Source organism: Biomphalaria glabrata, chromosome 1 (assembly GCF_947242115.1).
Source record: "Biomphalaria glabrata chromosome 1, xgBioGlab47.1, whole genome shotgun sequence".
Classification (NCBI taxonomy): domain Eukaryota; kingdom Metazoa; phylum Mollusca; class Gastropoda; family Planorbidae; genus Biomphalaria; species Biomphalaria glabrata.
The window spans coordinates 6379441-6395607 of NC_074711.1; positions in this window are offsets into that span (position 1 = coordinate 6379441).

Below are 16167 nucleotides of genomic sequence, written 5' to 3' on the forward strand. Positions count from 1 at the left end.
ACTTTTAGACCTATTGGAAACAATATAGTTCAACATCATCATCAATCTCCATTTGAGTGAGGGCTTGAGAGGCCCGAATTCTCTCTTGTAAAAGACCTGGACAGAAACCCTGCTGTTTTGCGTAGTGCATACATGTGACCATACAGGTCGAGAATTAGAATTTAATAAATAGTGAAAAAAAAAACAATAAAAACAAGGTTACAAAGACAGTTTGTGTGGAGATACAAACTCAAAATCGGCCCCCGATATGGTCCACCCAGGCAGGTTTCAATATTTTCTGAAAGAACATCAGAATGAAATTCTATCAATGACAAATGACAGAGAAGAATGGAGAAAGAAGGTTGACGGATCTTGTGTGGTGCCCCAGCGGTCCACAGACCAAAGGAAAGGTGAAAGTGAATGTGAAGTTAGATGTGAACCTGGCCTAACTAATGTCTTATAATGAATGTATAATTGCTCTAAATAACATTTCCGTAATCCTTTAGTTCATTGATATAAGTTGATAGGCTATGCTACAGTTATCGCGATGATTAGAAAAATTATTTATTAATTGTTGTTTTAAATTATGTCCAACTTATATACATAATAAATAGATTTTTTCTCTTAAAAAAAGTAAACCTTTTTTCTTTTGTAAATGTAGTAGTTAGTATAATATAACATAACTTGCTTAACGTAGCAATATAAATGTAAAAAAATTTTTTTTGGATAAAAAACCGTTTGCATAAATGTACTATAATTATACCCTATATACTCGTCTCCCCTACTAAGGAGTTGTTACTATTAATAGTGAATAGTTGTAAAAGTGGTGTATTTTTATGAAAAAAAAAGCTCGCATAAATGATTAAAAAAAATTGATTTTTCGCTTTCAGAAAAGAAAAAAAGTAGCCGTTGCATCAGAACTTTGAATGGTCTAAAATATTATGATGTCGGATTTTCACTATCTTTTTTAGTTTACGAGATCTAAAAGGGACGGACAGACATTCCATACAAAACTAATAGCGTCTTTTCCACTTTCGTGGGCTGCTAAAAAACAACACAACAACCAACAATTGTAAAGGAGTATGACTAGAAGGGAAACAACTCAATATTTGCTTTACTATTAAATATCAGCCCACAGTAATTCAAGAAGCATGTTCGTGATCTCACTGTGCTACTGTGACTATAGCGTGCTGATTTTTGATGAAACTAAACCCAATCCGTGTTTATTTTACGTTTCGTATGTCTCCTTCAGATTTGACGGTTATTCGATCATAGTTTGGCATGTTATAAGTTGCTTAAGTACATGAATTGATGTTCTTGATATTATTATATCTGTGTCACTATAACCTATTTCAAAACTAAACTACAACACAAATATCTTGGCGGCATCCTCGCCCCAAACAATAGTGCAAACTACATCCAATCATGGTAAAACAAAAGTGCTTTAATTTGTCAAGCTCACCAGGTCCTATCACAGTCCAGACTGTGACACAGATCACTCCTTGGTATGTTGTAAGATCAATCTTCTTCCTAAAAAAATCCACCATACCAAGCAAGATGCGCCACCTTGATCTCCAGATACAATTTGCGGAATCTTTAAAACGCGAGTATACATATGTCTCTGGAAATACAGCAACAGAAAATGGGAACACCTCAAGTCCACCATAAAAAATATTTCCCTGGATATCTTTGGAAGAAAAATTACAAAACGAAATGATTGGTTTGACTCTAAAGCAGCTATTTTAGCACTTGTCATCAGAGCAAAGAGAGAAGCACTCCCTACATACAAGTCGAAACCTACACGACGCAACCTGTTAAATCTGAAAGAAGCTAGAGCCACTGCATAGAGGACAGCAAGGATCTGTGCCAGTGTATACTGGGTAGAGCTCCGTGAGAGTATTCATCTTGCAGCCCAAGTATGAAGGAATCAAAAAGGCTCTCAGACCCTCCCAAAACAAGTCAGCACCTCTTAAATCAACCACTGGGGAAACTATCACAGACAAGAGTGAACAAATGTACAGATGAGTTGAACATTACTCCGAACTCTAGGCCACAACAAGCTCAGTCTCTGCCTCAGCCCTTAAGACTATCAAACAATGACCCACAATGAATGAACTAGACGAAATATACACCCTGTTAGAGCTCAACAAAGCCATAAACTGAAAAGCACCCGGATGCGATGGTATCCCCCCAGATCTTCTAAAACAGTGATACCCAAACCTAATTCGACCTGCGGGCCATTTTAATTTTCAACACTCGTCTCGCAGGCCACATGACCGAAAAGTTTCAAAAACTAAATGATATTGTTCTGAAACTATTTACCAGAACCCTTTTGGTATAGTTTCACATTCATGTGATATTTGACGATTATATTTTTCACGCGTCAGAAAATAACTTCATGTGAGCAGGTCAGGCAGACACGAGTGGATAGAGAGAGAGGACCTATTCTCTGCTGCTCAACATTAAAATTTACCAACAGTAGGCAGATGTTTGCGCTACTGGGTGGGCTCAATCTGTGCACCTCGGTATGGTGACCAAGGGGCTAGAGTAGCCTAAGTAACCAGACAACTAACTATACTAACTCAACTAAATGAAAACAAGATAACAAACTTTAGTTTACGATAAATAAAACAAAAAGAAACTTTATTTACATACAAAAATAAATCAATAATAAAAAATAATATATACACTAACTTGACTAATCACTACTACTGAACCCATCAACTAACTAAAACCCTCTAAATCTACACCACTACACTACAAACAGTAACAAACTAACCAAACCAACTATCTAACTAAATCACTACCACTACTACACTAGACCTAGATCTACACAAACACACTACAATAAACTAGTCTAGATCTACAATATCCTACTATTACACTCATAACACTAACACTAAAACAAGAATATCTTATAAATCCTTAGGCTCAGTACCTTACTATTCACTAAGAACAAAACTGAGAAACAGACTATAAATATAACTAAGTTTACCAAGGCAAGGCATAAAAAGAAACAAAATAACACTAGATTCTAGCTTCCCTTGAATTAGAATAGATCTAACAACAGTAGTTATAAACAGCAGCTCAAAGCAGCAGTTATGTAGAATATTCGTGTTACACAAATAACAAACTAGTGTTTAAGAGGGAAGACATATTAGGAACTCCATTTATTACGTAAACACAAGCGGTGTTGCACTGACGCGCTAGTGTGCAAATGTACATATATTACTATTATGTTACATCTCTCTTCTTTAATTTAGAAAATCTATTTATCAGAATAACTAACAAACTAGTCAACTAAAAAGTCTAATCTGTTCATCACAAATCAAGTCTCTTGGGTTTGTTAACTATTCTGCCTGAGCGTGTTACATAAGGTTCATTTGGTCTAGAGGTGTTAGAAGAAGCAGTGTGTAGTGGCGGCTCATTGAAATTCTACATCATCTTTTAGAAGCTTTCGTATTGGAGCATCTGCTTGACTTAGATTAGGAATAAATTTTGCTAGGTACTGAATTAAACCTAGAAATCTTCTGATTCCATCTTTGTCTTGAGGAGCTGGCATGTCAATAATTGCCTTTATCTTTGCTGGATCTGGTTCTAAACCTTTCTCTGACAAGATGTGACCCATATAAGGTACTCTGTTTTGCCTTATCTTGCACTTGTCATAGTTCAGCTTTAGATTGTACTTCGTTGCTCTTTGCATGACTTGTTTCAAAATGTGATCATGATGCTCAACATCTCTACCAGCTACTAGAATGTCGTCTATGGTGACATATGCTCCTTCAATACCTTGAAGCATTTCATCCATAATTCTTTGGTAAATTTCTGGCGCTGATTTGATACCAAAAGGTAATCGTAACCATCTATATCTTCCCAGAGGTGTGTTGAAAGTTGTGAGAAATGAAGATTCTCTTTCAAGCTTTATTTGCATAAACCCTGACTTGGCATCGAGAACTGAGAATATCTTCGAATCTGGAATATTAGTGATCACATCTTCAATAGTTTTCATCGGGTGATGTTCCCTTCTGATTGCTTTATTGAGATCTTTTGGATCAATACATATTCTAACTTTGTCATTCCTGAACGAAACAACCATGGAGCTAACCCATTCAGTAGGTTCATGTACGGCAGTAATAAATCCATCAGCTTGCATTTCTTTAAGTTTTTCTTCAACTTTATTGCGTAGAGATGCTGCTAAGCGACGTGGTGGATGAATAACTCCTTTAGCATTTTCCTGTAACTGAATCTTGTATTCTCCTGGCAGTGTTCCAGTTGTTTTCAGCATTTCAGGAAATTCTCTTTGTAACTCGTCTTCTGCCTTGGATTCTATGCTGTCTATCCGTTGTAGTAGTCCTAAACATTCTGCTGTGTCACCACTCAAAATGTTCTCTTGGCTAATGTCTACTACCTCAAATCTTGCTTTCACCTCTTGGATATTATTTTTCAAAGGTAGCACTACTGCTCCTAAAGTCTTAATAACATGATTAGAGTAAGACTTGAGCGACTTTGCTGAATAAGCAAGTTTTACTTTGTCTTTGAGCTTTTCAAACTCTGACTTGACAAGAATGTTACATCTTGCACCAGTGTCGATACGAAAAATTAATGTCTTGCCATGCACAACTAGTTTTACAGTCCACTTGTCTTCAACGACATTGATATTCTCAATATTACCCTTTTTATACTGGCTACTTGCAGTGCTAACAGGTATAATATTTTCATCACTGTGACTGTCATCTTCTACTAGATTGACGTTGCGTCTTTTTCTGCACATTTGAAACCAGTGGTTTTTCTTTTTGCAGAAATTGCATGTGATTCCTATTGCTGGACATTTTCCCTTTTCGTGGTTCTTGCCGCATTTACTACATAATTTATCTGAGTTGTCTTTAGACTTCTGCTTTAGTACATTGTGTGACTGTCTCTTGATTGCTAGAACTTCTTGGCCCCTAAACATTTTCACTTGGCTTTGTGACAATTCATATTGTTGTCCAATTTCAATAGCCTTGCTAAGGGTCAACTTCTGTCCCTGATCAAGTAGTCTTAATTGTACCTTTTCGTGTATGACTCCACTAATAATCAAATCAATAAGCATATCGTCTGGGTTGTCATACTCACAGTCCATAATGAGAAGCTTTAGGTCTTTAACAAAGTTATCAAAACTTTCTCCTTCTACCTGCTTTCTCTGATGTGCTCTAAATCTAGACACTCTTTTATTTTGTCTTGGCCTTATGTAGTCTTCTATTTTCTTTAATAGAAATTGCGGATCTCCCTCTTCACTATCAGTAATATTTAGAGTTTTGTAAACTTCACGGCCTTGTTGACCTATCCACATTCCCAGCCATCCGGCTTTTTGTTTACTATCGGCACCAGCTAACGGTCCTTTGAAACAAAAGCTCACCTGCTGTTGAAACCTTAGAAACTCTTGATACAGATCTTTAGCATTCCAATTCAAGATTGGTTGCTCAAAATAAAAAGAAGCCATTATTAGATTAATAAAAACCTTTGTCTGGACAGCTTTTCAAGTTTTATTCTGACACCATGTAGAATATTCGTGTTACACAAATAACAAACTAGTGTTTAAGAGGGAAGACATATTAGGAACTCCATTTATTACGTAAACACAAGCGGTGTTGCACTGACGCGCTAGTGTGCAAATGTACATATATTACTATTATGTTACAAGTTAAAAGCAGCAACACAGCAGTTATTAGCAGTAATATTCAACAGCAGCAGTTAAAAGCAGTAACACAGCAGTAATAATAGCAGGCCGTCCCAGGTACAGGAATAAAAATATAATTGGACGACAGACCACAAATATCTTCAGCTGTCACACAGACAGATATGGTACTGACCACTGGTCAACTGTACACTGAACTGTTTTAAAACAGCGTGGCATCACTTTTTATACACAAAAAGCGGAAGTACAAATAAGTTTGGCACTAGCCTATAAAAATAAAATATATAAAAATATAGCTCTGGGAGCGCAAGCTCACATTCATCCCGCCTTAAATTTTTGCGTCCTCGCAAAACAAAATACTAACAAACTACTTAAAATGCATTACATACATACTGCTGACATATTATACCATCAAAGAAAATACACACTAAAATCGATTTCACACAAAAATATACATCTCCATGACATGACTTAAATTATATTTCTTTACAAGGACAAAAGCAAAAAAAATATACACTTCATCAGCTAAAAACACAAGAAAATACTCTTGATTCTGTACATTCTGAAACAGGTTTAGCAACTACTAAACTTTTGAAAAAAAGCTTTCAAATACACATGTAGATAACATGTACTCATAGAGTTATTACAAACTAATACATCTTGATACATTGGAATGCAACCAACATATTAAATAAAAATTACAAATATACAAATGAAGAATTGTGCTAGTATGGTGAGGAAACAAACTTCATTTCCTCCTCTCTTACATATCGGTAAGTACTGCCGTCTTCTGCCTCCACCATGTACCAGCCAGAAGCATACTTGGGTACTGCAGTAATTACAAAACACGAGGGTTCATACTGCATGAACATTCTTCCCTGGCCTCTGACTCTCTGTTCGACAAGAACTCTGCACCCAATGTTCAGAAGGTCGTTCCTTTTCTTCTGCAACTCAGGAACCTCATGGGAAAGCAAGGTGGATTCTAGTTGGACCGGATGAAACTGTAGGAAAGGATTTGTTTCCCTACCTCCTTCTGCATGATTACTGGAAGTGTCAGGTGAGGCGACTTCTGTACGAATCGACATCATTTCTGCCACTGCGGGTTGGTTTCTGCGAACAATTGAATCAGGAGCAGTGTTGGATCGCCTAGGATTCGGTGGCACCTCAACCGACAATTCTGTTGGCTTGGGAGCAGGTTGCAGTTGTACTGCCTGTGGTTGTTCCACTGAGGCAACCTGAACGCGATTCACTGCTGCAGTGACATCAGGGCAAGCTCGGGTGAAGTGGTCCCGGCTTCCACAATTCGAGCAGTTGCTTCTAGAAGGGTGTTGCTGGTGAGCCCGGTTCCCTGGCTTCTTTCGCTGACCTTGGAACCTGTTCTGCAGCCTGCAATTTCTTGCCAGATGGCCAGGTTTGCCACAAGTGTAGCATTTCCTGTTCTTCGTCGTTGGCCTCTTATGGTTAAGAGTGCGCTTTGTCTCCATGCGCTGTTGTGAGGTAATCTGTCTCACATTGCTGCTAATGTGATCAGGTTGATGGTTGTTGCAGTGGGGACAGCTATAGTTCTGTGACCCTGAAAATTGTAGGCGCACAATCTGGGCTGCAAGCTCCTCCACTTGCTTGGAAAGCGCAGCTAGCTGGCCTTCAATCTTTATCTCTCTGCATGTGACGTTGACTTGCGGTGCGACATCCTCATCCTGTGCCCACCTGATGGCCATGTCTCTTAACGCCAGGAATTCAGTTTCTGGCCTGTCGATTAGTCTCTCTCGCAGGTCTCTCCTTAGGGTCCTGTCACTGAGGTTTTCTACAAACTGGTCCCTCAGGATAGACTCGCTGAAGGGAGTTTCAGATAGAGCTCTCTGCCTGTCTGTGAGTGCTTCAAATGCCTGAAGGAGACGGTGTGAGTACGTGCGGACAGACTCATACTGGTGCTGGCTTATTCGGAACAGCTCCCCAATGAGGCAGTTGATGCTCCGCCTTTCTCCATAAGTGGAGCGTAGGATTTGTACCACGGCATCTGGACATGCCCTTGTCGTCTGAGGGTGACACCTAAGTTCGGCCTTCACTGCCTCACCTAGATGTGCAAAGAGGAAGTCACATTTTTCCTCTGGATGCACCATGTGTTGAGACTTCCAAGCTCTCTCAACATTTTGAAGGAACTCCTCCACTTCCCTGGCAGGACCATCACCATGGAAGCGTCGGATACTCATCTCTGTCCTTGGTACTACAATCACTGTCTGAGACGGCTGCATTCTTGCTGCTGCTGCTGCCTCGCTGTTCATCTACGTAACTACTCAACAAAACTAAAGCCTAATAACCTCTCTAACAAACGCCCAAAGAAAAACTGAACTATACACTATCACTACTTCCTATCACTGCCTAAACTCGTACAAAAACCTAATCTATCCCAATAAAAAATACAAGTCTGGTCACTCAAGCACAGATCCCACTTCTGACACCAAAAATGTGAGCAGGTTAGGCAGGCGCGAGTGGATAGAGGGAGATGACCTATTCTCTGCTGCTCAACATTAAAATTTACCAACAGTAGGCAGATGTTTGCGCTACTGGGTGGGCTCAATCTGTGCACCTCGGTATGGTGACCAAGGGGCTAGAGTAGCCTAAGTAACCAGACAACTAACTATACTAACTCAACTAAATGAAAACAAGATAACAAACTTTAGTTTACGATAAATAAAACAAAAAGAAACTTTATTTACATACAAAAATAAATCAATAATAAAAAATAATATATACACTAACTTGACTAATCACTACTACTGAACCCATCAACTAACTAAAACCCTCTAAATCTACACCACTACACTACAAACAGTAACAAACTAACCAAACCAACTATCTAACTAAATCACTACCACTACTACACTAGACCTAGATCTACACAAACACACTACAATAAACTAGTCTAGATCTACAATATCCTACTATTACACTCATAACACTAACACTAAAACAAGAATATCTTATAAATCCTTAGGCTCAGTACCTTACTATTCACTAAGAACAAAACTGAGAAACAGACTATAAATATAACTAAGTTTACCAAGGCAAGGCATAAAAAGAAACAAAATAACACTAGATTCTAGCTTCCCTTGAATTAGAATAGATCTAACAACAGTAGTTATAAACAGCAGCTCAAAGCAGCAGTTAAAAGCAGCAACACAGCAGTTATTAGCAGTAATATTCAACAGCAGCAGTTAAAAGCAGTAACACAGCAGTAATAATAGCAGGCCGTCCCAGGTACAGGAATAAAAATATAATTGGACGACAGACCACAAATATCTTCAGCTGTCACACAGACAGATATGGTACTGACCACTGGTCAACTGTACACTGAACTGTTTTAAAACAGCGTGGCATCACTTTTTATACACAAAAAGCGGAAGTACAAATAAGTTTGGCACTAGCCTATAAAAATAAAATATATAAAAATATAGCTCTGGGAGCGCAAGCTCACATTCATCCCGCCTTAAATTTTTGCGTCCTCGCAAAACAAAATACTAACAAACTACTTAAAATGCATTACATACATACTGCTGACATATTATACCATCAAAGAAAATACACACTAAAATCGATTTCACACAAAAATATACATCTCCATGACATGACTTAAATTATATTTCTTTACAAGGACAAAAGCAAAAAAAATATACACTTCATCAGCTAAAAACACAAGAAAATACTCTTGATTCTGTACATTCTGAAACAGGTTTAGCAACTACTAAACTTTTGAAAAAAAGCTTTCAAATACACATGTAGATAACATGTACTCATAGAGTTATTACAAACTAATACATCTTGATACATTGGAATGCAACCAACATATTAAATAAAAATTACAAATATACAAATGAAGAATTGTGCTAGTATGGTGAGGAAACAAACTTCATTTCCTCCTCTCTTACATATCGGTAAGTACTGCCGTCTTCTGCCTCCACCATGTACCAGCCAGAAGCATACTTGGGTACTGCAGTAATTACAAAACACGAGGGTTCATACTGCATGAACATTCTTCCCTGGCCTCTGACTCTCTGTTCGACAAGAACTCTGCACCCAATGTTCAGAAGGTCGTTCCTTTTCTTCTGCAACTCAGGAACCTCATGGGAAAGCAAGGTGGATTCTAGTTGGACCGGATGAAACTGTAGGAAAGGATTTGTTTCCCTACCTCCTTCTGCATGATTACTGGAAGTGTCAGGTGAGGCGACTTCTGTACGAATCGACATCATTTCTGCCACTGCGGGTTGGTTTCTGCGAACAATTGAATCAGGAGCAGTGTTGGATCGCCTAGGATTCGGTGGCACCTCAACCGACAATTCTGTTGGCTTGGGAGCAGGTTGCAGTTGTACTGCCTGTGGTTGTTCCACTGAGGCAACCTGAACGCGATTCACTGCTGCAGTGACATCAGGGCAAGCTCGGGTGAAGTGGTCCCGGCTTCCACAATTCGAGCAGTTGCTTCTAGAAGGGTGTTGCTGGTGAGCCCGGTTCCCTGGCTTCTTTCGCTGACCTTGGAACCTGTTCTGCAGCCTGCAATTTCTTGCCAGATGGCCAGGTTTGCCACAAGTGTAGCATTTCCTGTTCTTCGTCGTTGGCCTCTTATGGTTAAGAGTGCGCTTTGTCTCCATGCGCTGTTGTGAGGTAATCTGTCTCACATTGCTGCTAATGTGATCAGGTTGATGGTTGTTGCAGTGGGGACAGCTATAGTTCTGTGACCCTGAAAATTGTAGGCGCACAATCTGGGCTGCAAGCTCCTCCACTTGCTTGGAAAGCGCAGCTAGCTGGCCTTCAATCTTTATCTCTCTGCATGTGACGTTGACTTGCGGTGCGACATCCTCATCCTGTGCCCACCTGATGGCCATGTCTCTTAACGCCAGGAATTCAGTTTCTGGCCTGTCGATTAGTCTCTCTCGCAGGTCTCTCCTTAGGGTCCTGTCACTGAGGTTTTCTACAAACTGGTCCCTCAGGATAGACTCGCTGAAGGGAGTTTCAGATAGAGCTCTCTGCCTGTCTGTGAGTGCTTCAAATGCCTGAAGGAGACGGTGTGAGTACGTGCGGACAGACTCATACTGGTGCTGGCTTATTCGGAACAGCTCCCCAATGAGGCAGTTGATGCTCCGCCTTTCTCCATAAGTGGAGCGTAGGATTTGTACCACGGCATCTGGACATGCCCTTGTCGTCTGAGGGTGACACCTAAGTTCGGCCTTCACTGCCTCACCTAGATGTGCAAAGAGGAAGTCACATTTTTCCTCTGGATGCACCATGTGTTGAGACTTCCAAGCTCTCTCAACATTTTGAAGGAACTCCTCCACTTCCCTGGCAGGACCATCACCATGGAAGCGTCGGATACTCATCTCTGTCCTTGGTACTACAATCACTGTCTGAGACGGCTGCATTCTTGCTGCTGCTGCTGCCTCGCTGTTCATCTACGTAACTACTCAACAAAACTAAAGCCTAATAACCTCTCTAACAAACGCCCAAAGAAAAACTGAACTATACACTATCACTACTTCCTATCACTGCCTAAACTCGTACAAAAACCTAATCTATCCCAATAAAAAATACAAGTCTGGTCACTCAAGCACAGATCCCACTTCTGACACCAAAAATGTGAGCAGGTTAGGCAGGCGCGAGTGGATAGAGGGAGATGACCTATTCTCTGCTGCTCAACATTAAAATTTACCAACAGTAGGCAGATGTTTGCGCTACTGGGTGGGCTCAATCTGTGCACCTCGGTATGGTGACCAAGGGGCTAGAGTAGCCTAAGTAACCAGACAACTAACTATACTAACTCAACTAAATGAAAACAAGATAACAAACTTTAGTTTACGATAAATAAAACAAAAAGAAACTTTATTTACATACAAAAATAAATCAATAATAAAAAATAATATATACACTAACTTGACTAATCACTACTACTGAACCCATCAACTAACTAAAACCCTCTAAATCTACACCACTACACTACAAACAGTAACAAACTAACCAAACCAACTATCTAACTAAATCACTACCACTACTACACTAGACCTAGATCTACACAAACACACTACAATAAACTAGTCTAGATCTACAATATCCTACTATTACACTCATAACACTAACACTAAAACAAGAATATCTTATAAATCCTTAGGCTCAGTACCTTACTATTCACTAAGAACAAAACTGAGAAACAGACTATAAATATAACTAAGTTTACCAAGGCAAGGCATAAAAAGAAACAAAATAACACTAGATTCTAGCTTCCCTTGAATTAGAATAGATCTAACAACAGTAGTTATAAACAGCAGCTCAAAGCAGCAGTTAAAAGCAGCAACACAGCAGTTATTAGCAGTAATATTCAACAGCAGCAGTTAAAAGCAGTAACACAGCAGTAATAATAGCAGGCCGTCCCAGGTACAGGAATAAAAATATAATTGGACGACAGACCACAAATATCTTCAGCTGTCACACAGACAGATATGGTACTGACCACTGGTCAACTGTACACTGAACTGTTTTAAAACAGCGTGGCATCACTTTTTATACACAAAAAGCGGAAGTACAAATAAGTTTGGCACTAGCCTATAAAAATAAAATATATAAAAATATAGCTCTGGGAGCGCAAGCTCACATTCATCCCGCCTTAAATTTTTGCGTCCTCGCAAAACAAAATACTAACAAACTACTTAAAATGCATTACATACATACTGCTGACATATTATACCATCAAAGAAAATACACACTAAAATCGATTTCACACAAAAATATACATCTCCATGACATGACTTAAATTATATTTCTTTACAAGGACAAAAGCAAAAAAAATATACACTTCATCAGCTAAAAACACAAGAAAATACTCTTGATTCTGTACATTCTGAAACAGGTTTAGCAACTACTAAACTTTTGAAAAAAAGCTTTCAAATACACATGTAGATAACATGTACTCATAGAGTTATTACAAACTAATACATCTTGATACATTGGAATGCAACCAACATATTAAATAAAAATTACAAATATACAAATGAAGAATTGTGCTAGTATGGTGAGGAAACAAACTTCATTTCCTCCTCTCTTACATATCGGTAAGTACTGCCGTCTTCTGCCTCCACCATGTACCAGCCAGAAGCATACTTGGGTACTGCAGTAATTACAAAACACGAGGGTTCATACTGCATGAACATTCTTCCCTGGCCTCTGACTCTCTGTTCGACAAGAACTCTGCACCCAATGTTCAGAAGGTCGTTCCTTTTCTTCTGCAACTCAGGAACCTCATGGGAAAGCAAGGTGGATTCTAGTTGGACCGGATGAAACTGTAGGAAAGGATTTGTTTCCCTACCTCCTTCTGCATGATTACTGGAAGTGTCAGGTGAGGCGACTTCTGTACGAATCGACATCATTTCTGCCACTGCGGGTTGGTTTCTGCGAACAATTGAATCAGGAGCAGTGTTGGATCGCCTAGGATTCGGTGGCACCTCAACCGACAATTCTGTTGGCTTGGGAGCAGGTTGCAGTTGTACTGCCTGTGGTTGTTCCACTGAGGCAACCTGAACGCGATTCACTGCTGCAGTGACATCAGGGCAAGCTCGGGTGAAGTGGTCCCGGCTTCCACAATTCGAGCAGTTGCTTCTAGAAGGGTGTTGCTGGTGAGCCCGGTTCCCTGGCTTCTTTCGCTGACCTTGGAACCTGTTCTGCAGCCTGCAATTTCTTGCCAGATGGCCAGGTTTGCCACAAGTGTAGCATTTCCTGTTCTTCGTCGTTGGCCTCTTATGGTTAAGAGTGCGCTTTGTCTCCATGCGCTGTTGTGAGGTAATCTGTCTCACATTGCTGCTAATGTGATCAGGTTGATGGTTGTTGCAGTGGGGACAGCTATAGTTCTGTGACCCTGAAAATTGTAGGCGCACAATCTGGGCTGCAAGCTCCTCCACTTGCTTGGAAAGCGCAGCTAGCTGGCCTTCAATCTTTATCTCTCTGCATGTGACGTTGACTTGCGGTGCGACATCCTCATCCTGTGCCCACCTGATGGCCATGTCTCTTAACGCCAGGAATTCAGTTTCTGGCCTGTCGATTAGTCTCTCTCGCAGGTCTCTCCTTAGGGTCCTGTCACTGAGGTTTTCTACAAACTGGTCCCTCAGGATAGACTCGCTGAAGGGAGTTTCAGATAGAGCTCTCTGCCTGTCTGTGAGTGCTTCAAATGCCTGAAGGAGACGGTGTGAGTACGTGCGGACAGACTCATACTGGTGCTGGCTTATTCGGAACAGCTCCCCAATGAGGCAGTTGATGCTCCGCCTTTCTCCATAAGTGGAGCGTAGGATTTGTACCACGGCATCTGGACATGCCCTTGTCGTCTGAGGGTGACACCTAAGTTCGGCCTTCACTGCCTCACCTAGATGTGCAAAGAGGAAGTCACATTTTTCCTCTGGATGCACCATGTGTTGAGACTTCCAAGCTCTCTCAACATTTTGAAGGAACTCCTCCACTTCCCTGGCAGGACCATCACCATGGAAGCGTCGGATACTCATCTCTGTCCTTGGTACTACAATCACTGTCTGAGACGGCTGCATTCTTGCTGCTGCTGCTGCCTCGCTGTTCATCTACGTAACTACTCAACAAAACTAAAGCCTAATAACCTCTCTAACAAACGCCCAAAGAAAAACTGAACTATACACTATCACTACTTCCTATCACTGCCTAAACTCGTACAAAAACCTAATCTATCCCAATAAAAAATACAAGTCTGGTCACTCAAGCACAGATCCCACTTCTGACACCAAAAATGTGAGCAGGTTAGGCAGGCGCGAGTGGATAGAGGGAGATGACCTATTCTCTGCTGCTCAACATTAAAATTTACCAACAGTAGGCAGATGTTTGCGCTACTGGGTGGGCTCAATCTGTGCACCTCGGTATGGTGACCAAGGGGCTAGAGTAGCCTAAGTAACCAGACAACTAACTATACTAACTCAACTAAATGAAAACAAGATAACAAACTTTAGTTTACGATAAATAAAACAAAAAGAAACTTTATTTACATACAAAAATAAATCAATAATAAAAAATAATATATACACTAACTTGACTAATCACTACTACTGAACCCATCAACTAACTAAAACCCTCTAAATCTACACCACTACACTACAAACAGTAACAAACTAACCAAACCAACTATCTAACTAAATCACTACCACTACTACACTAGACCTAGATCTACACAAACACACTACAATAAACTAGTCTAGATCTACAATATCCTACTATTACACTCATAACACTAACACTAAAACAAGAATATCTTATAAATCCTTAGGCTCAGTACCTTACTATTCACTAAGAACAAAACTGAGAAACAGACTATAAATATAACTAAGTTTACCAAGGCAAGGCATAAAAAGAAACAAAATAACACTAGATTCTAGCTTCCCTTGAATTAGAATAGATCTAACAACAGTAGTTATAAACAGCAGCTCAAAGCAGCAGTTAAAAGCAGCAACACAGCAGTTATTAGCAGTAATATTCAACAGCAGCAGTTAAAAGCAGTAACACAGCAGTAATAATAGCAGGCCGTCCCAGGTACAGGAATAAAAATATAATTGGACGACAGACCACAAATATCTTCAGCTGTCACACAGACAGATATGGTACTGACCACTGGTCAACTGTACACTGAACTGTTTTAAAACAGCGTGGCATCACTTTTTATACACAAAAAGCGGAAGTACAAATAAGTTTGGCACTAGCCTATAAAAATAAAATATATAAAAATATAGCTCTGGGAGCGCAAGCTCACATTCATTTGTCTACTTAAAATGTTAGCAACATTGTAGGTCTCTCTTTGGTTAATATTCACATCGATCCTCAAATCTCTAGTTGTAGTGAAACAATCTTTTATTTGTGGTGGAAACCCATAATGCCGCCATAATTGTTTTATAATGCCGATATATGTTTTTTTAAACAGCCACACAATTCTTTATAAAACAAAAATGTTGGCTTATTATCATGTTCCACAAACAAGTAAAGATCCGCCCACTGGTCCTGGTAGATTCTACATTCAGAGTCTCTGTTCATGAACGCACAAACGTTAAAGGTCATGGTATCAATACATCAGAGAAAATATGAAAGTCCCAAGTAGGTAAAGATACATATTTTAACCTTTTTTTTTTTTTTCGAAGGGGGATTTTCTCCACTTTATGTCGACGTTTCTGCGGGCCGGATATAACCACGTCGCGGGCCGGATCTGGCCCGCGGTCGTATTTTGGGCATCACTGTTCTAAAACAATGCAAAACTACACTAATCCAACCTCTACACGAACTGCTTTGCAAAAGTTGGCAAGAAGGTGCTGTGCTACAAGACCTGCGGGATGCTAAAATCGTTACACTGTATAAGAACAAAGGTGACAGAAGCGACTGCAACAATTACAGGGGAATTTCCCTCCTAAGTATTGTAGGCAAAGTCTTTGCTCGAGTGATACTTCCCAGGCTACAAAAACTCGCTGATCGGGTCTATCCAG